This window comes from Macrosteles quadrilineatus, unplaced genomic scaffold (assembly GCF_028750875.1).
Source record: "Macrosteles quadrilineatus isolate MER2022 unplaced genomic scaffold, UCM_ALF_1.0 Scaffold_12__1_contigs__length_5162894, whole genome shotgun sequence".
Classification (NCBI taxonomy): Eukaryota; Metazoa; Arthropoda; class Insecta; order Hemiptera; family Cicadellidae; genus Macrosteles; species Macrosteles quadrilineatus.
Window position 1 is genome coordinate 423,092 of NW_026542605.1, and position 21,630 is coordinate 444,721.

Genomic DNA, 21,630 nt, shown 5'->3' on the forward strand with positions numbered 1-21,630 from the left:
AGTATTTTTAAGTTATTCACTGGGTGTAAATTATAATCCATTCTGGAAAATAGATGATACTAACTGAGAGATGAACGATTTAATTTGAGGGAGGTAAGGTTTAACTAGAGATAATAGTGATTTTAAAATAGGGTGAAGAGAGTCGTGTTCTGAGTTTTCAGGTTCAGGATGGGGAGTTTGTGTTTCAGTATGTTTATGTTTCGATCCGTTTGTAGCATTAGCATACGTTTTGTGTGGGGTAGCAGAGTTTTCGCTTTGAGAACTTATTGGAAGATCGCGGTTTTTGGTTGGCAAAGCAGGAAAATTACTACTGGAGTTGTATTGAACTTGATTATGGCTGATTTCCGTTTGATTGGTTGTTGGTTGATTTCTTTTGCTGATTGCTCGTGATTTAAGGCTGAGGTAGTAAGGGCAACCACGATAATTAGCTGTATGCGACTCATTACAGTTAACACACTGGACTGGATCTTCTCTCTTTTTAGGACAATCTGAAAATAAATGGTTTCCTGTACATTTAACACAACGGTGATCAAGTTTACAATAGTTTTTAGTGTGTCCATAGCGTTGACAGCGAATACACTGAGGGATAGATTTAGACTTTCGCTTTAGTTCAATCTGAATTTTTGAATGGAAAATAAATTCAAGGCCAAAAATGTCATTGCCAGAGTCGGAGTCCTCGAGCTCGATTGCACAAAGAGGTATTGGATATTTATTTTTGTTGTATAGTCTAGTAACTTTAAGAACTGGCAGATTCATTCGTTTAAGTTCCGTGTGAATTTCTTCGTCAGAAAGGGAGATTGGGACGTTCCGCATTATGACAGAGAGACGTTTGTTTTCAGGAGAACAAAAAGAGTGATATTGTACTTTTAAATTGTCAAAATGTGCTGTTAGTGCACGAAAGTCATCGGATGAAAACACATTTATTTTGATGGTACTACCTTTGTTCACAGTAAAATAATTTTGCGTTAAGACTTTGTCAAGATCTGCGATCAAAGCTTGATAATTGTTCGAGTCATGAAGAAAAATGGGTGGAATGCGAGATTTATCAGAAGAGTTAGGAGATTCGTCAGTTTCGTCATTGTCGGTAGTGGATGCTAAAGGAATAAACCTGTTTTGTATTACTGTTTTGTATCGCTTCGTAGTGTGTTGGAAGTTGGAGGATGATGATTTAGCTTTCTTATTGGATACTAGTTGAAAATCACTTGATTCACCTTCTTGGTTGTTTTCTAGTTCCATTGTGCTAACTTCTAATTGGTGTGATGAATTTGGGAGGAAAATTTTGTTTGGTGGTGCCGATGAGTCGTCTAAAATATGATGCTTACCATTGTTGACTGTAGAGATATTTTGACTTGTTGATGCGTAGCTATGGTCTTCATGATAGGTTAGAATTGGAGGTTTCAAGACAGAGTTCGTCCCGTTCATTTAATGTGTTAACTTATATGAAATTTATTGAAAGTCCGAAAGAAACACACAAAAAGTAACTAAATAATAATTTTATTAATACTTATGAATTAAAACGGGGTGAAGCCCGTGGGTAACAGCTAGTATGCTTTAAAACCTTTTTTCTCAGCTTATGTGCATCGCAGGGAAAATCTACGCATACTGTTAGAAAGATAGTTTCCTGTGGATGTGCAGAATGCCTTTATAAATTAAAATACAATACCCCCGCCGCAGCAAACCTGCAGACTAAGCGAATTTCCATTTGACTGATTGGATTTACACTGAAATGTCTACTTAAAAATATAACATTTATTCTTGATTTAAATAGAATTAGTTTAACAAGTACTTAGGTTTGCTGCATCAGGGAGGTAAAACTTTTTTTTTGTAAATTATGAATAGGTAATGAGAAATAAAAACATTTTCCAAATTTGATCAAAATATGTTCACAAACAAGCAAACTACAACAGTTTAGTTATTCTCCATAAGAATAACATGGGAATTTTAAATTTACAATTTTTTTGAATTTTCTCCGTAACTATTAGGCGCATAATAACGCTTCAATATACTAAATTATTTGTTTTTTTAAGCTCTACAAAATGGTTTGGAAAGAAATTGCTAAATTTTATGTTTTTTTGGTCAAAAATAGGAAAAACCTATTTTTACCCCATAAAACCCCCCGTAAACCCCCGTTCCCATGGTCCGATCATGCTGGATCGCGAACTCGTTCGAATAAACGTACGTTTACACGTTTGTACCAAATTTCATCCAAATCGGATCATTTTTGCTCGAGTTATCGTGCTGACGGACACATATATATATATAAATATATAAATATATATATATATGAATTTGAACGGATGGTGTTTTTGGCCTCTAGGGACCTCAAAACGAAAAAAAAAATCGGTCCCGCGTCCAGGTCTTACCATGAGTACTACGGTAATAGCTTATTCCCTATATGGGAAATTCGCTAAAAATAAGCACAAAATTATAAGTGCTTCGCTTAATAATATAAATGGGGTATTTGCATTTTTGTGACTCCTAACATCACGCACACTGCGCCTCTGCGATGAAATCAAGCAGTAGTGAGTAGACACAGCAAAAAACCGCCAACCGGGCGCTCGAAGGCTTGTACAATAGGAAACAATGCCATTGTTTGCGCTTCCGTTGGAAACGCAACGTTGGTAGAGCTCGATATACTAGGAGCAGCACACTACTATAGCAGGGTTTATTGAAATCATATTGGTGGATCTTTTGCAGTTAAACACTTTACCTGCTCTGGTTTTAAAAAAATGCTAAATTTTTATAATTTTTTAGTAGTGATTTCTATATGTCCGCTATTTTACCAGTGTAAAGCAGATTAATCTATGATTTTATATAAGAAAAAATATCTGTTTGTTGAGAAGGCACGTTCTAACTTCAAAGGGATGTATATCCGTTTTTGATTTTTCCTTCGTCTTGTCGCGTCAGTTGATATCTTACATGTACTTCTGTGCCAATGAATAACCCTCTATCATAGTTTTGAAAAATTGGTTGTGGGGTTACTGTTAAAGCTAAAATTCATTGACATGGGGGATGTCAGTTAGTTGTCTCAGCCTTAAACATAGGCTACATAAAGTTGTCAATTAATCTCTCTACGTAATGTTAGGGGCTTACTCGTTTATATGTAGTCCAGGAGCAAACTGCACATATCCAGCTTCCGTGGGATTTTTTGTGAAGCAAATGTGTGACTATGTGGAATCTCTTTATTATATGTCACATAATGGTGTAGTACCGGGTGTTTACCCTCAAATAGAAGTGACATAGGTAGTGACATAGAATCGTGTACTACCGGGTGTTTTGTCTGAAAGTGTGGCTAAGCTGGTGTTTTTGGCCCGCCGTCTTGGATCTACCATATTGGACATTAATATAATTTTTTAAATGTAATGCTGGTGTTGTGACTCATCATTATAAACTATAGATGTTTACGCTAATTTCAATTCCGAAAACCGTTTGTAAATATCGTCTTTCGTTTCGAAAATATATTGAAATGAAAACTCCCCCCCCCCCCATACATCTTTTACGGACGTTTCGTACTTTGATTATTTTTCTCATATATCCAGTTCTTATTATCGCTTGCAATTCGTTATAGTATTCAGTGATGTAAGGGCTTTTATTTAAGCTATCGATCATTAAAATCGGACGAGTTAGAGTTGAGCTATGAACCACAACACAATATTAAATCTAACTTTTTCCAAATCAGTTTTATGAAAAGATTTATATCTCGGTTTGTTAATACGACAAAAGGTTCATTCTAGTCTTAAATTACTCAGTAAATGTCTGGTTTAAAATGTTATTAATCACTAAATGAAATCTGACTAATTGAAAATGAGTCATGGGCCTTTATTTAACATTAATAATTATTTTTATTTAGAAATTTTTCTTTGGTTAAAGCAATTAAAGACATACAGGGCTGGTCATCAGGGTTACAACATTTGTTTAATTATTAAAATAATAAATTTAACATAAGCAAATCCATATATCTATACTTATTTAATACGCAAGCAGATTTTTTGTGACAATTACTCCTCCGAAACTACAGAACCGATTGACATGTTTTTGGTGTCATTGGAAAGAGCGTAACGTGAAGTTGTTATAGGGAAATAATTAGAGAGTTAGGCCCTGGGGCCCTTTAAAGTGTTGTATTTCTCCATAAGATTAACATGGGAAACAAACATTGTTATGAAACTCCAGCTGTTGTCAGAAATGCTGTTCTGCTATTTAATTTAATTTGTTTACAAGGAGAAGTTTTTTGCATATATTTTAAATTATATACACTATATAAAATGATGGTACTGTAATACATTAAGAGATATTCATTTAAATAATCAATAGGTACGATTGAGCCTTTGCCTATATGTTTCCTGGTAAGTGTGTTGTAACTGTACCTTATAGTATATTAAAGTAAAACCAAATGATTCTTTTCTGCATCCTCACCCCGTAGCGAAGCACGGGCAGAGCAACTAGTACTTATTTAATACGCAAGCAGGATTTTTGTGACAATTACTCCTCCGAAACTACTGAACCGATTGACATGTTTTTGGTCTCATTGGAAAGAGCGTAACGTGAAGTTTACGCTCTAGTTACGTTCTAGTTACGTTCTAGTTTAGGGGAATAACTAGAGAGTGAGGCCCTGGGGCCCTTTAAAGTTTCGTATTTCTCCATAGATTAACATGGGAAACAAAACTTGTTATGAGCCTCCAGCTGTGCTGTTGTCAGAAATTAAAAGTGAGAAGAAGAACATAATGTTAATTGTAAACAGTCAATAACTTTGCTAATTTAACAGTTTGCTACAAACATTTACTGAATTTAGAATTTAGAATTTTCCTAACCTAGCTTTTGTTTGTAAATGAACGTTACTGTTAGAAGATGAGTGAAATGGATAATGATTAATATTGTTCGTAACCTCCTTTATATTGTCGGGTCAGGTAAAATCTTGTACGTTACACGTTACGCAAGAGCGTGTTTATACATCACTTAGGTAAATTATGCAACTCGCTTCCGCTCGTTGCACAACCTTTACCTGCGTGATGTAAAAACGCTCTTACTACACTTGTAAAGTAAATAGCTATTAAAAACAGAATAGTATATTTCGTACCTAGGGCCAAAAATGAGGTTTTGCCGGCTCGAGATAGTTTTTAAGTTCGAGACGAAGTCGAGAGTAAATCGATCGAGAGCTGCAAAACCATTTCGGTCCGTGGTACGAACGCTATTTTTCACCACACTTTACCCTATTACCTCTATTCACCACTATAATAATGCACACTGATAGTCAACATAACTACAACTTTAAGGTTATATGAAGAAATAATTTGAGGAATCCGCAAAAATAAAAATAAATAGTTGCTAGGCAACGGTGACAATAACACAATTCTATTGCAATGCTATGGATTTTGATTGTGTATTTAAAATGCATTCATGTTTTAAGTAAGTAAGCGGACAGCTGATTTTCCGGCCCCGGCCTGTAAAAACCTGCTCGGTCCCCAAATTACGATGACAGCTGGCATGGCCAGCAAAACGTAACTTTCAGCCACCAATTAACGTACCATAGACAAAAAGAATGAAATATACAGCCAAAAACATCATAGTGTGGTGAAAAATAACATTGCAAATACTTCTTTTGGACAGTTCAGTAACTCCTAATAACTGTGTGTTGTTTAAAATACAATTTAAAAATTAACAGCTGTTTCATTAAAAAGTATTATCCACATGACCAAAATGTAAACAAATCTGTGGAGGGATCTTTAAAGGCTTCTGGGGCAGAGCCCTAAGGGAAATACTTAGTTTTTCTTTTGATAACTCATCTACAGACCAAGACCTTTATTTGGACACCTCTACCAAGTTTCTACGCCCAGCCGTTCTCTCGAATTAGTGGACACAAAGTTTCCAATTAAATATTTAGATTCCTCCATGTTAATCTTATGGGAGAAAACCTAACTTTGATGGATAATCCTGCCCAAACTAATAAAGATTTCCAAAATTTAAAAACACTTTGCAAAACTACAGATTAGGATAATTTTTTTTACACTTTAATCATTAAAATCGGTCCAAAAATGAGGGAGGAGTTCTGTTTACAAAAATCGGCTTAGCGTATTATATATAGACTAGGTGAAACCCGTCAAAATCGACGGTTACTTTCAAGACTTACGCTAACTAACTGCGATAAATTTAGTGAAATTATACATATTTTGAGCATTTAGCATTGTTTAAATATTAATAAGTGTAAAAACAATAATGATATTAATTGCGTTAGTTACCAAATATGGTTGATAATTCAGGGAATAAAATATTTCCCATACTGTACGTCATCGGAGTTGTTGTTAAAACCGTATTGGTGGATCTTTTGTAGTTAAACACTTCCGTGGTTTCATCAGTGTAATGCAGATTAATCTTTGTTTTATTTGAAAAAATAATCTGTTGGGAAGACTCTTTCTAACTTCAAAGGGAGGTATGTCCGTTACAGTGTAAGTTTGATTTTTCCTTTGTCGCGTCAGTTCATATCGTACTTTTGTGCCAATGAATAACCCTCTTCTAGCACAGTTTTGAGAAATTGGTTGTGGGGTTACTGTTAAAGCTGGAATTCCTTGACATGGGGGATGTCAGTTAGGGGAGACGGTCAGAGGGTCCCAGCCTCAAAATCTACCTAAAAATCCTTTGCCTGCTTTGGTGAGCGTTGCCACAGGGTCCCGGGCCGACCCCTCATTAATCCTGGGACCCTCAGACCGCAGTCGCCTGGAAAGGATTAGGTTCGGGTTTGATAAATGTTGACAAGGGGCAGCGTATTTCTATCTTTCACGATCAACTTAGTAAATTTAGTCACTAATTATTTAACAAAGAATTGTCACTTAAAATTTTAAAACGTCCCATATCTGTTGTTTGCACTCGTTATGTTCTCATTACTCCCTAATTCTGCCATGCCGAATTCAATACAATTATTTTCAATAAAGAAAAATGGACCAAAAAGGCCCAATTCGTACAGGCGCTTTTTGAAAGGTATTCAAATGCATATGTGTAGTGTGATATATTCATTTAAAGATCTAATCACCCTAATAATTTTGGTGCTAATTAAAATAAATTGTCTCTAACAGTATTTACAGGGTGGGCCAAAACGTTTATAAAAGGACTTTGAAGTCAAATGCCGTATACTGAACGAAACAGCGCCAAATTTATTATAAAGCATATTTTTAGCTACTGTTTAAGACAACTTGCAGTAAGGGCATTTTGTGTTAATTTTTAATTTTGAAAAATCCCCAACTATAAGATTAAAAAGGGGTTGAACACTCTACATTCTCAAATACCAAGGTATGACAAATTTTATAGTTAAAGGCCTTTAAAAAAATATTTTTATTCAAGTAGTTTTTGTAATATTAACTACTACCTAATTTACTTTTTAGTATAAATGCGTGTATAATAAATCTACCCTATGTAAGCAAGCTAAGTTGTAGGCCTACCCATAAATTAGGTTATAGCAATTATAACTTTTAACACATCTTTTAAATATAATTAACTATACGAACATTGAAAAATAACTGAATTATTTCTTTTGACTGTATTCAAACAATAAATCCGGTAGCCTTAATGTTTATTCAGGAAAATGCCATCAATAGCTAGTACTGGGAAAGGTGATGGAAATGCCTATTGTAGAATGTTGTTTGGTCCGTTTATAACAAAGTATTCGACTTATTGTTGAATTCAAGCTAATTCAGAAACATAGGTCAGCACTTGGAAAGGAAAATGGAATATGAGTGAACAATGCAAAAACAAGCTCCGTTAATCCGTTCGAATTTCTTAGATTCCAGTAATTAGGTGACAAGTCACTCGGCGTTCCATTTTTAGGCATATGATCGTGTTTAACCTCAAAATATAGAAGTGTTCTATTCATTTAGTATGTGAGTAGGTGACACATTAAAATCCTACATCCGGGGCCGATATACTTTTAACGGTGTCCGTGAACACGAGAACTTGGGTAATTTTGGTCCGATTATGATGGCATTTGGCTTGAAGGTGTAAGGTGGGATGAACGGGCGTGAGTTAAAAACAATTTTCATGATATAAAAAAACACACTTTATTGCCCTCCCTGTAGCAGCTAACCTAGGTTCTTGTTGTATAATGCTAAAGGTAACGGAGAAAGCTTGAAAATAAAAAAGACGACATTTGAAATATCTTTGTTATTGTTGTGGAGATGTAGTTTACATGTTTCTCATTTTACCTTCGTAGCAGCAAAACTAAACACTCTTTAAAACTAACTTTATTTACGCTATTATTTTGCCCGTGCCGAGGGTACAATATAAACATAAATTCCACAAGGATGTATATTTCTAGTTTTACTGTTTGATGTATTTTATTTGTTCGTGGTAATATTAATTTAACTTAGCTGGGGATTACACTATGTAAATAGCTTTCTAATATATTATATGATTAACAGTTTTGCCAAATAACTTTAAACAGTATAAACTCTCGTATAATGTTAATTCCTAAACATTCTAGTTTTTTAAGACATGCAGCAGTTTAGAACTTCACATGTAGGCCCTATACATACTTCACATATAGTTAAATTGTTTTAATATAGTTATGCAAGTGTCATCAAAACGGGTTGACACTGATAATTATTATTCATATCCTTATACCGTTAAAAATAAATAGAATTTCCTTCAAATCTTCATTATTGGTTTATAAACAGTATATCAGTAGTTTTTTTCTCTGTTTTCATGTCAATAACTGTAAATAGTTGTATTTTTTAGTTTTACTGTTTGACGTCTTTTTATGATTATTAAGTGGTACTAATAATCCATCTAAACTTATGTAATCATTATATATTTTTTAATAAATTAGGCTTTCACGACTTTATTATTGTACTCTATATGATCTAAACGTTTTATGTAGAGGTTAATGCACCCGAGTAAACAATAAAAAAGTCAATGGTTTTATACATAACAGTGTTTACCCGAACATTAGTATTTTAGATAGATAGATGGATAAAAAACTAAAAAAATATTTCATTAACAATCAGCAAGCAAAGCCATCGGACGATATCGAAGCATGAACAGTCCTAAATAGATCCGAGGTATGGTAATTTTATTTTTGTTAGTTTTTACGTACTTGATTAGCATACCCACAGCAGACCCCTTTAGATCTTTGTATGATATTATTGCGTAGTACAGTGTGTCAGTTGTTACATTTATAGTTGATTGTTTATTTTTCTCTTTTGCATTTTTCCATTTGTTTAATACATTTTCATTGGAAAATAGAGTTAAATCTCAATGAAGTTATTAATTATGATATTTCAACAAGGCTGATTAAAGTACATAAACCAGAGCTATATTCCTTGAAACTAGTAGTACATCGAGTTTTACCTCCATAGTAAATTGAGCATATAATAAAGGTTGTAATGCAACTGAAACGCAAAATAATTTATTTCCAACAGTAACCCCACATGTGGGGTATTTCAGTGACTTGCGCGTTAATCCTCTCTTGGCTGGCGTTGCCAGAGAGTCCCATCGATAATGAGGGGTAACCCTGGGACCCTATGACCGCACTCGCTCAAATATTTTACGACCGACCCTTGTCTGGGTAACCCTGGGACCCTCTGACCTACAACCGTCAGTTAGTTGTCTCAGCCTTATCAGTTACATAAAGTTGTCAATATAATCTCTCTACGGAATGTTAGGTGTAGTGGAATATACTTGAAGTGAAGTTGGCTTTTATTCTTGAACTGTTAGGGGCCTCCTCATTTATATGGCCGTGCAGCTTTATCGGCAACAAATAATGCAAATGCAAAGTATATGGCATTTCCAAAAAGCAAAAAATAATGTAAACTGGCTGTTACGTAAATATTGACGTTTACATGCGTATTGTTAATCAACGTATCTTATAAAAGATTATGTGATCTAGTTTAAAAGGAATATGACCTTTCTGTCATGACATTAGCTGCTTAAATAGTATTTACTCATTGGACAGTTTTTACAGCCAAAATGTCGTGTTATTTTAAATAATGTTACCAACACAGTGGGCAACGGTCCGTAATATAGGCCACTGCAAATAATTTGTCATGATAGGTACTATTTTAGGCATGGTTTCTGTGTTTGGATGTTATTAGAAACGGTAAGAGCACAATAAAATTATTCTGCAGATAAATTTGCTGTTGGAGAAATATAAGCAGAATTATAAATGTCACAATGCGAGTGTGAGCATTTTGTAACTCTATTATATAGATTTTTTAGGCTGCTGCTCAGTGTACTAAGAATATATATTTTAGAGATAAATTAAATGGTTTTGTTGCTGAGTAGCGCTAGTAAACATGCACAACCCCTTTCGTTAGTCTAATAACATTCAAAGGCTCTCTAAGAGTTCAAGTTCTTATTTGTATACATATCTATATTATGTTTTCACTAAGCTGAATGAATACATCGAAGTGCCCTCTCTGAAAAGTCTTCAGTATATTGCAGTTTTCCAGCTTAATGACTTTCTAAATCATTCACATATTTCAACATAAATATTGTAAAATGTTTTATCCAGTTGCTATATTTAACAAAATATGGACACGGCTCAAATGAGCACCGTGCTCTTCTGCACTTGTATTATTTTGTATTGTATTACACAATCGAAGATTTTTCCAATGATTGAAAGCATGTATGACAATAATCTCATGAACCTACGATGATCTTTCCAGAATAATATGATAAAATATAGGGAAAAGGTGTGAAAAAGCCAGACACCAACCCGTAAATAGATATAAGATAGTTCAATAAGAAACAATTGTTAGAGTTATTGTGATAAAAGGATTTTCCACTGATTTCGTAATGGAACTTTATTATGCAACACATGACATGATATAGAAGAAAATCAATTTTTAATCAGAAAATAACATTGAAAATACTTCTTTTGGACTATTCAGTAACTCACAATAAATGTGTGTTGTTTAAAATACAATTTTTAAATTAACAGCTGTTTTATTAAAAAGTATTATCCACATGGCCAAAATGTAAACAAATCTGTGGAGGGATCTTTAAAGGCTTCTGGGGCAGAGCCCTAAGCGAATTTACTTAGTTTTTCTTTTGATAACTCATCTACAGACCAAGACCTTTCTTTGGACACCTCTACCAAGTTTCTACGCCCAGCCGTTCTCTCAAATTAGTGGAGACAAAGTTTCCAATTAAATATTTAGATTCCCCCATGTTAATCTTATGGGAGAAAATCCAACTTTGATGGAAGATCCTGCCCAAACTAATAAAGATGTCAAAAAACGAAAAACACTTTGCAAAACTACAGATCAGGGCCATTCTTTTGACACTTAAATCATCAAAATCGGTCCAAAAATGAGGGAGGAGTTCAGTTCACAAAAATCGGCTTAGCGTATTATATATTTTTCTTTTGATAACTCATCTACAGACCAAGACCTTTCTTTGGACACCTCTACCAAGTTTCTACGCCCAGCCGTTCTCTCAAATTAGTGGAGACAAAGTTTCCAATTAAATATTTAGATTCCCCCATGTTAATCTTATGGGAGAAAATCCAACTTTGATGGAAGATCCTGCCCAAACTAATAAAGATGTCAAAAAACGAAAAACACTTTGCAAAACTACAGATCAGGGCCATTCTTTTGACACTTAAATCATCAAAATCGGTCCAAAAAGTAGGGAGGAGTTCAGTTCACAAAAATCGGCTTAGCGTATTATATATATAGATTCCCCCATGTTAATCTTATGGGAGAAAATCTAACTTTGATGGAAGATCCTGCCCAAACTAATAAAGATGTCAAAAAACGAAAAACACTTTGCAAAACTACAGATCAGGGCCATTCTTTTGACACTTAAATAATCAAAATCGGTCCAAAAATGAGGGAGGAGTTCAGTTCACAAAAATCGGCTTAGCGTATTATATATATAGATGATGATGATGATGTTTTGTTCTGCATCATCTGATGTTTTGCAATATAACGATCAATTACGAAATCTTTGGAAAATCTGAATACTACAATAACTCTTAAAATGATTTCTTATCGAATTATCTTATATCTATTGTACGTGTTGGTACAATAGATATAATTGTACTGAGATATAATTACCAGGATTACTATATATTTAGCTAAGTAAATTCCCTCACCTCATCACATCAGTAAGCCTCTCTATGAGTGATTTTGATCTTTTTAAACCATGGATCTTTCATATAACGTAACACACTAAAGAAATTTACACAGTTAGTTCTTGAGGGTGTAAAACTCTCTAGCCTCTACTCCTCTGTAGAGGTAAAAGAAACTTACGAAAACCTTGACCAAACAAAATTTACTTCAAAGGGGGGGAATGTAACTAGGGTAGAGTACTCACTAGGTGGAGGACCTCTAGGATCATAGAATAAGTGAACACCAGTTCCAGTATAATAATTATGATTTAATAAAAATATGTGCACACATAAAATAAGTACATAAAATGAAGATAATTGTTATACAGTGATATTATAATAATTCAGAATAGAAAAATTATAAATAAAATTGAAATAATATAAATGACTATTTACACCCTATTTTGTTTTTATACTCTGTTTCTTATATAAGGATATTTAAAGAAAATTTCCCTTAACACTGAAATTGAATTTAAAATTTCTTTATACAAATGATAAGAAATAACATATTTCCCTTGACACTTAAATGTTATTAGTTATATGAATCGTAAACACTTAAAACATTCTAAGCTAAATTAAACCCAATATTTACATACAAGTTAGTTCATCCCTCTGATAATATATATTAACTAAACATACATTTAAAATACGTGCTTACGTGGTTAACGCCCTAATTTTCAATTATTTACTCATATTTGAAATTGTCTCTATTATTATATACACGTCTATATTAATAGTCTAACTAACAGGTTTATTTATTTGGATTCGTTTCAGGTTCTAACAGGTTTGAATCCTGTTTTATTCAAACTTCAAAATTGCTCTTGTTTAGGTTGACCCCTTTTAGTTTAATTGAGGGTTGATGTTTATATGAATTTTAAAGTAACTCTACTTCTTCTGCCCTATTTTTATATATTTACTATATCTTTCTTATAGTTGATTTATTTCATCCTACTAATCTATATATTAATTTGAAACTGTTTTTCTTTGTGACAGCTATTTTGAGAGAACGGCTGGGCTTAGAAACTTGGTAGAGGTGTCTAAAGAAATAGGTCCTGGTCTGTAGATGAGCCATCAAAAGAGAAACATGGAGAATTCCCTCGGGGCTCTGCCCCAGTGGCCTTTAAATTCCCATCCCATGTTATTCTTATGGAGGAAAACGAGGTTTTTGTCACAGCTAATTTGAGAGAACGGCTGGGCGTAGAAACTTGGTAGGGGTGTCTAAAGACAGGTATTGGTCTGTAGGTGAGCCCTCAAAAGAGAAACGAGGTAAATTTTCTTGGGGCTCTGTCCCAGAGGCCTTTAAAGTTGCCTCTTCAGATTTGTTTACATTACGACCATATTCATAATTCTACACTACTTTTTAATGATACAGCTGTTAATATTTAAATTGTGATTTATTGAATTTTTCAAAATGTTGCAATGGGTTTTTCTGATTTTAAAATCGATTTTATTCTGCATCGTGTCATGTTTTGCAATATAATGTTGTGTAATAAGTAGAAAATCCTAACATCACAGTAACTCTTAAAATTATTTATTTTGGAGTTAACTTATATCTATTGTATGGGTTGGATTATGCCTTTTTTACCACTTCTTGGAGATTGTACGTAGGTGATATTCTTTGGCATATTGCATCTGTAGACGAAACTTGGGTTGGGGTAATTATTACAATGGAAAAGAGCGAGAAATCTTGGACAATTTGATATAGGCTAAAAATAAAACTGAATTAACACTGTGGCTACATTTCTTGAGCAATCATTTAAATAACCGATTTGCAAACAATGGAAACATAGAAAAAGTCATAGAACACAACCAAGTAAAAGAAATAGAAATAATGTTTTTTTTTTACACTAAAAACACTAAAAAACAAGATCAACTTTTTGAAAAAAGATAAGATATTTACAAAAGATTTTGATTATATCTAACTGTTGTGTAGATCGTGAGTATTTCCATAATCTTTGAGTCGCCTGTAATGCTTCGCAATTGCTCGAATTCGAGCAACAGGTACACTAGTCATTATTAATTTTCATCCTCAGTAAATCATAATTGTTAGCACTGCATACTAAAGATGTATCATCAGCAAAAGCATATATCTTCGATTTTAAATCCATTGATAACATGTCATTAATATAAATTGTAAATAAAATTGTGCCAAGCACTCCCCCTTGAGGGACGCCAAGCCTTTGAGAACATACATCTGAGTAAACGTTTTTTATTTTAACCATCTGCTTTCTTTCATTTAAAAAAGTCTCAAACCACTTAAAACTATTGCCCTGAATTCCATATAACTTTAGTTTATGTAATAATATGTCTTGATTAACTAAGTCAAATGCCTTAGTAAAGTCAAGATAAACTCCTATTGTTGGTTTACGCTCATCAACATGATTAACTATCTCGCTTATATGTATTTCAACTGCTAGGTCAGTATTTTTACCTTTCATGAACCCAAATTGATTATTTGAAAATAAATTGTTATCTGAAAAATATTTAACTAATTGGCTTTTCACACAAGTTTCTGACAGCTTAGCAAAGGTATTTAAAAGTGAAATAGGTCGGTAATTATTAATTTGCAATGGATCAGCTGCCTTATATACTGGAACAATGAGTGCTGTTTTTAGACTAGAAGGAAAGTAACCCAGCTTTATAGATAAATTAAAAATGTGACGTAATATTGGGACAAAAATCTTAACATTTTCTTTTATAGTATTTATGGAAATACCACCAAAGCCAACAGACTGTTTATTTGGTTTGCTTAAGATTAAACTTTCTAATTCTACCTCAGTAATTTCAGATAAACGTAACCTTGAGCTGCACGCTAGACCGATATCCGGCATGGCGGGGAATCCCGGCCCATACAATTCTCTAATCAGCTTATCCGGCATACCAGTAAAATAGTTATTAAATGAGTCAGCAACTATTTTTTCTTTACCCTCAACCTGTACAATTTTATCATCTATATTAATCGATGTTAGTTCATTTTTTTACTTTCTCATAATCGATTTGCATATATTCCAATAAGACTTTGAGTCACCCTTTACTGCTTCAATTTTAGATGAGTAATAATTAATTTTTTTCCCGTCTTTTCAAATTAGAACATTCTCTAGAGAGTTCTTTATATCTATTAAACAAATGTATGTCATAGTGCTTTTTCAATCGAGAGTGAAGTCTGTTTTTTCATTTATCTTTTTAATTAGTGTGTCCGATATCCATGGAGTTCGATGCCTATTTTTACTGTTAATAGGCCTTAAAAAACTTGATTGCTCAATACATTTATTATAAATATCGTAAAAAACTGTTAGAGATTTATCAACATCCTCACAATCAAACACTGGCATCCAGCTCACTTCAGCCAACCTTCTTTTTAAAATTGAATGATCTACAGCCTTGACAAACTCCTCTTTCAAAGCACTATCACAACTTGTTACGCAATTTACATTAGCTCCAGCATGATCAGTAAAGTCATAGTTTTCTAAATTACTATGAAAAATTAAATTAGTCTTACTTCTGATGAATACATGGTCTAAACACTTTACCCAATTTTCTCTCCCCCAAGTTGGCTCATTTATAAACGACTCAAAACCAAATGAGTTCATTATACTTAAATAATCAATGACACTGTTATTTTGTTCTAAAATGCATAAATTTATATCTCCTAACATAATAGCTGTGTTTTTACAATTACTCAAAATACGTTGCAAATCATTGCGGAATAAAATAAAAATCATATTTATAGTTTCTATACAAAGCTATTAAGTCAATTACAAAAGGTTTATCATTTATGGTAAAAACTAATGTCAGTTTAAATTCAACTTCACGTGACTGAAAGCGTTCATAATTTTATTAAAAGATAAATGATTAGAAATATAAATTACCACTCCACCAGTCTATGTGTATAAGTTGAGACACGTTTATAGAAAACACTAAAAAGGCAATCTTCTAAACAATTTTAAAATATTTACAGCTTTAATTATATAGAAATGTTCATAACACAGTAAGTAATTACATTAGTTGCATAAGCTTTTACGTGAGTCTTTTTAATTTATTGAAAATTAAGTCTGTAATAACTCTTAAAATAGCTCCTGTAATACCGGTACTTGATAATTGCTTGATTTCTAGCAACGAGTACACAAGTTAAAAATTCAACAATGCATAACATAACAAGCTCTCTTTCACGCTGCAAGACTAGTAAACGGCAGAAGTAAGGCAGAACGGCAGAACTGCGGTATTGGTTTACCATACACGCCTGCAACGATGCGCTGCAAACCGCGCGACGAGTAGCTAAATGAACCGTAGAGTAAGTGAGCCTTCTAATATTTGTAGAGGGTTCACTTACTCTACAGATCATTGTGCCAATGAACTGTAGAGTAAGTGAGCCGTCTTCTATTTGTGTAATAGGGAATGGGCACACGGAAGGGACTAAGGCTAAAGGTGTAGTGACGTCATATCTCTAGTGGTTAATGTCTTCTCTTGAGGCGACACGATTACCGTAACGAAACGATGTGTTTTCAGCGGCGTTCGTGGCATAATTGGTAGCGTTTCGGATTGATGATCAGGAGGTCCGGGGTTCGAAATCCGCCGATGGCACTATCTTTTTATCAACAAATTTTTCATATCAGCAAGTTTGGTTGGTTAGGTTAGGTTATGACAGTTTAATTTTATAATACTAAATGTTAAAATTAATTTTATAATTAATTAAAAATTATAAGTTATCATTAATTAGATTTTTATCTTATATAGTTTTTATATTATCAGCAAGTCTGGTTGGTTAGGTTATGTTATGACAATTTAATTTTAAAAATTAAAAATTTATTTTGTAATTTTAATTTAATAATTACAAAGTTAATTTTATAACAAAAAATTAAAAATTAATTTAAATTTTTTCAACTTAGCAGTCCTAGCGGCGAACGCTGACACTACAAGATATGTTAGCCTTAGTCCCTCCCGTGTGCCCCACCGTGTGTAATAGTTATCATGAAATAGGCTCGTATAGTATACGAGCCTACTCCTGAAATTTATTTAAATTCAGTATTTTGGCTCGTATACTATACGAGCTTATTCCTGAATTATTCAAGAATTCATACGCTTGGCTCATAGGCACTATGATCTGTAGAGTAAGTGAACCCTCTTCATTTATTTGATATTTTTGATTGGCTCGTATAGTATACGAGCCTGTAGTGCAAGTGAACCTTCAATATTATTTACGAAGCTCGTATAGACTATGATTTGTAGAGTAAGTGAGCCATGTGTTTTAAGAATTACATATTTGGAGGCTCATTGTGTCAATGATTCGTAGAGTAAGTGAACCCTAACCGTAACAGCTGTTTTGTTTGGAAGCAGCTAATGGTATTTGTGTGTTTACGACAGATTGGTTACTGGACTATGACAATATTGCATCCGCTTAAATGTACAGATATAGATTTTTAATTCATATTGTTTTGGTTTTCAATTCTGTATGTTTTATTTTCAATATTTTAATAAATTTATGTTCATAAATTAATTTAAAATTTTAATCAATAAAGAGCGAATTAATGAGCTGATGTCACCTGTCTGCCATGTTATCTTATGGGACGTCCGTCACTAAACAACAACACTTGCGACGTTGCCAATTCTACCAGGCCATGGCCTGTAGCATAGATAAAACGGGAGTATGTTTTATCTATGATAAAACATAGGAAGGAGTATGTTTTATCTATGCCTGTAGTTAAAGGTGGATGTGGGTTAGAAGGAGTCAACTTGCTCGTGACGGGAAGCATCTCAACATGTGAGGGAGGAAATGCTCAGCTAAAGCACAGAATGTATACCAAAACGGTACACGGAAGATTTATCAGGTGCCATTTGACGTCACTAACTGCTGTCGTCACTTTGAGTGAACACCATTACCGCAACGATATGGTTTTGAGCCATCGGCCTCAATGGTGTAGTGGATAGCGTGTCGGGCTGATAATCCGATGTACCGGGTTCAAATCCCGCTGGTAGCAGGGTAGCACTAGCTTTTTGTCAAAAAAATTTTTCATATCAGCAAGTTTGGTTAGGTTATGACAGTTTAATTTTATAATTAAAAAATTATAAAATTTAATTATAGGTATTTATAATTTTATTTTATGAACAAAACTATTTCTCAGATTAGTAAACCTTCATTCGATTTGTTCATTATCAGCTCGTTTGGTTAGGTTATGGCAGTTTAATTTAATAATAGAAAAATTATAAAATTGTCTGTTTCTTCAGACGCAGCATAGTGCCGTCAAACGGCACCTGAGAAATTTTCCGTGTGTCCCACCGGAATGTATACTAGTATCAGTATGTTTTATGTGGCTAAAGGTTATCCAGCGACATTATCAGCTGGGCTTTAAATGGAAAAGTATCCACTATCTAACCTAACAAGGCTAACGAGCTTCAAACAGCATTTCAACTGGAATGTTTGGGAAACTTGACCGACGCCAAAAAATTTCAACAGAAACTTTCACAATGGCTTTTTGTTTGGAAATTATAGCTCTATAACATATCCAAAATCAGACCAAATCCGACAATGGGAACACCTCAAAAACAAACTTCAAAATGGCGGACACAATCTTTTCAAAATTGAAATTGTGTGTCCTGAAAAAGACTCCTGCAGTCCTAAACTGCGATGGAAAAGGAGGGAAACAGGTCCGTGACGTAGGAAGTAGTAAAGGCGAGCTGTTCCGGGTGTGGGATCTGTTTAGGACAATTAGATTTAGATATCTACAATCCTAAATTGCTATGGAAAGGGAGCTCTTATACGTCGACTCTTATGCATTTCGTAATATGCAAACTCCCCCTAGACGGCTGAATCAATCGTTTTCAAATTTTGCATGGTGATAAAGACCATATCAGTGAGTGCCAACATCTATATGGCGTTAAAAAAGTCTCTCAGGAATCCGCCCCACTGGGTCTCAAAGTTTCAATGTAATCCTTATGGAAGCAGTATTTGACACATAAACAAAGATATATGATCAGGTGTTGACTTTTAAATGCAGTAGATAAAGAAATAGCTGATAGCATTATTCCACAGATTAAGAACAGAATCGGTATGGATCATAAATCAAATGACGGCAATAGCTTCCCAGACAGCACACTTTCTCCTCAGGACATCCCACGGATATTGCGACAGGATATGCAAGATATCCCATAGTGGTCCTATGGTCAACTTGGGATATCACAGGATATCCACAGGAATGCCTAATGTCCCCGCCCGGGGATGTCCTACGGATAAGCTCACACGCATATCCGTGGGACATCCGAGGTCATCCCAGGGTAGTCCTCAGGACATTCTCAGGACATATGGGACTACTATGGGATGTCCCTGGGATAAAGTGTGGTCTGGGCCTGAACATAAAAAACACAAAATAATATAGATTTAGTATGAAAAGCTTAATTATAAGTTTAGTAAATTGATTAAATAGTTAATAAACACAAATTTTGAAGAAAAAAACGAGAAAAAAGTTTTTGGCCCAGACGGGTTTCGAACCTGGTACCTTCGCCTTGTGAGCCTCTTACCTTACCTCCTGAGCTATCTGCGCTGGTTGATTGTTGGTGTTTTCAAGTGGTTAAAGTGTAGCCGACAGTTGCAATGGTCGCAATACTTAAAATATTTTTGATACTACAGTATAGGCTATATATGATTCTGTTAATCTGTTTAGGCCTCAAGTAGTTTAATTGTTTTTCTGGTAGTTGGAGAGGATACTGGTATTTGAATATAGATTATTTAATCACCATTAGATTAGCACTGTAATAATTGATTGTTATATGATTAAAATTAGTTTTTTGTTGTTTTATTAATTTAAAGTTAGAATTAAATTCACATTCCACACAACTATGATAGAACTCTAGTTTTCCTGAACTCAGTGGTAGTAATATGTCAGTAAAGTAAAGTCAACCCTTGCTAGTCATAGTATTAACAAGACATATTTTCAATCTGGGAAACCTTAAACTTTTAAAATAAATTATAAAACCTCAACATCTTAATGCGTGGGAATCTTATTTAAAAAAAAAAAAAAAAAAAAAAAAAAAAACAGACCAAAATTATTTGTGAAATAATGAAGACGGCCCAATTATAAATTCGGAATTACTGAAAATAATTATATCAAGAACAACACTGTAACATATCCAAAATTCAAAAGATTAATTTTTCTAATATTATTTTTTATTTTTCCAATATCCTTTAAATCATCTGTTTTAACTTTGTTTAAAATTAATTTATTGAGTAAATATTTCCTTTTTGTACTAGTGTAAACACAGCCTGAAGATGGAAACCAAGTTTCTGAAAGCACTAGTGAAAAAAACAAATTATTATATATTGGCCTTGTTGAACATTTAAATTTAGATATACTGTACATTTCATCAGTGGTAGTATTTTTTTCTTCAGTTTGTTACCGGGACATTACAGGATATCCAGTGGATTTTGTACATGTCCCGGGATGTCATGGGACATTCTGGGATATCCTATGGCATTCGTACATATCCCGGGACTTTACAGGATATCCTGAGGTTAACTTACAAATCCCGGGACATTACGGTATATTGTAGGATATCCTGTGGATTTCGTACTCGTCCCGGGATTTTGCGGGATATCCTGAGGATAGCGCACATATCCCGAGACATTCTCAGGACATATGGGACTACTATGGGATGTCCCTGGGATAAAGTGTGCTGTCTGGGTTGAGGTCCGTGACGTAGGAAGTGGTGAAGGAAGTAGTAAAGGTGAGCAGTATGGAGTGTGGAAGCTGTTTATGACGATTAGATTAAGGGATCTGCAATCCTAAAATGCTATGGGAAGAAAGGAAAACATGTCCGTGACGTAGAAAGTGGTGAAGAAAGTAGTCAAGGCGAGCTGTCCGGAGTGTGGAAACTGTTTATGACGATTAGATTAAGATATCTGCAATCCTAAAATGCTATGGAAAGGGAGGGAAACAGGTCCGTGACGTAGGAAGTAGTAAAAGCGAGCTGTTCCGGGTGTGGGATCTGTTTAGGACAATTAGATTTATAGATATCTGCAAATCCTAAATTGCTAAGGACAGGGAGGGAAACAGGTCTGTGACGTAGGAAGTAGTAAAAGCGAGCTGTTCCGGAGTGTGGGAACTGTTTATGACCATTAGATTAAGGCATTTGCAATCTTACGATGCTATGGGAAGTGAGAGGGGGAACAGGTCCGTGACGTAGAAGTGGTGAAGGAAGTAGTAAAGGCGAGCAGTCCGGAATGTGGGAACTGTTTATGACGATTAGATTAAGGGATCTGAAATCCTAAATTGCTATGGGAAGGAAGGAAAACATGTCCGTGACGTAGAAAGGGGTGAAGGAAGTAGTAAAGGTGAGCAGTCCGAAGAGAGGGAACTGTTTATGACGATTAGAATAAGACTCCTGCAGTCCTAAACTGCTATGGAAAAGGAGGGAAACAGGTCCGTGACGTAGGAAGTAGTAAAGGCGAGCTGTTCCGGGTGTGGGATCTGTTTAGGACAATTAGATTTAGATATCTGCAATCCTAAATTGCTATGGAAAGGGAGGGAAACAGGTCCAAGACGTAG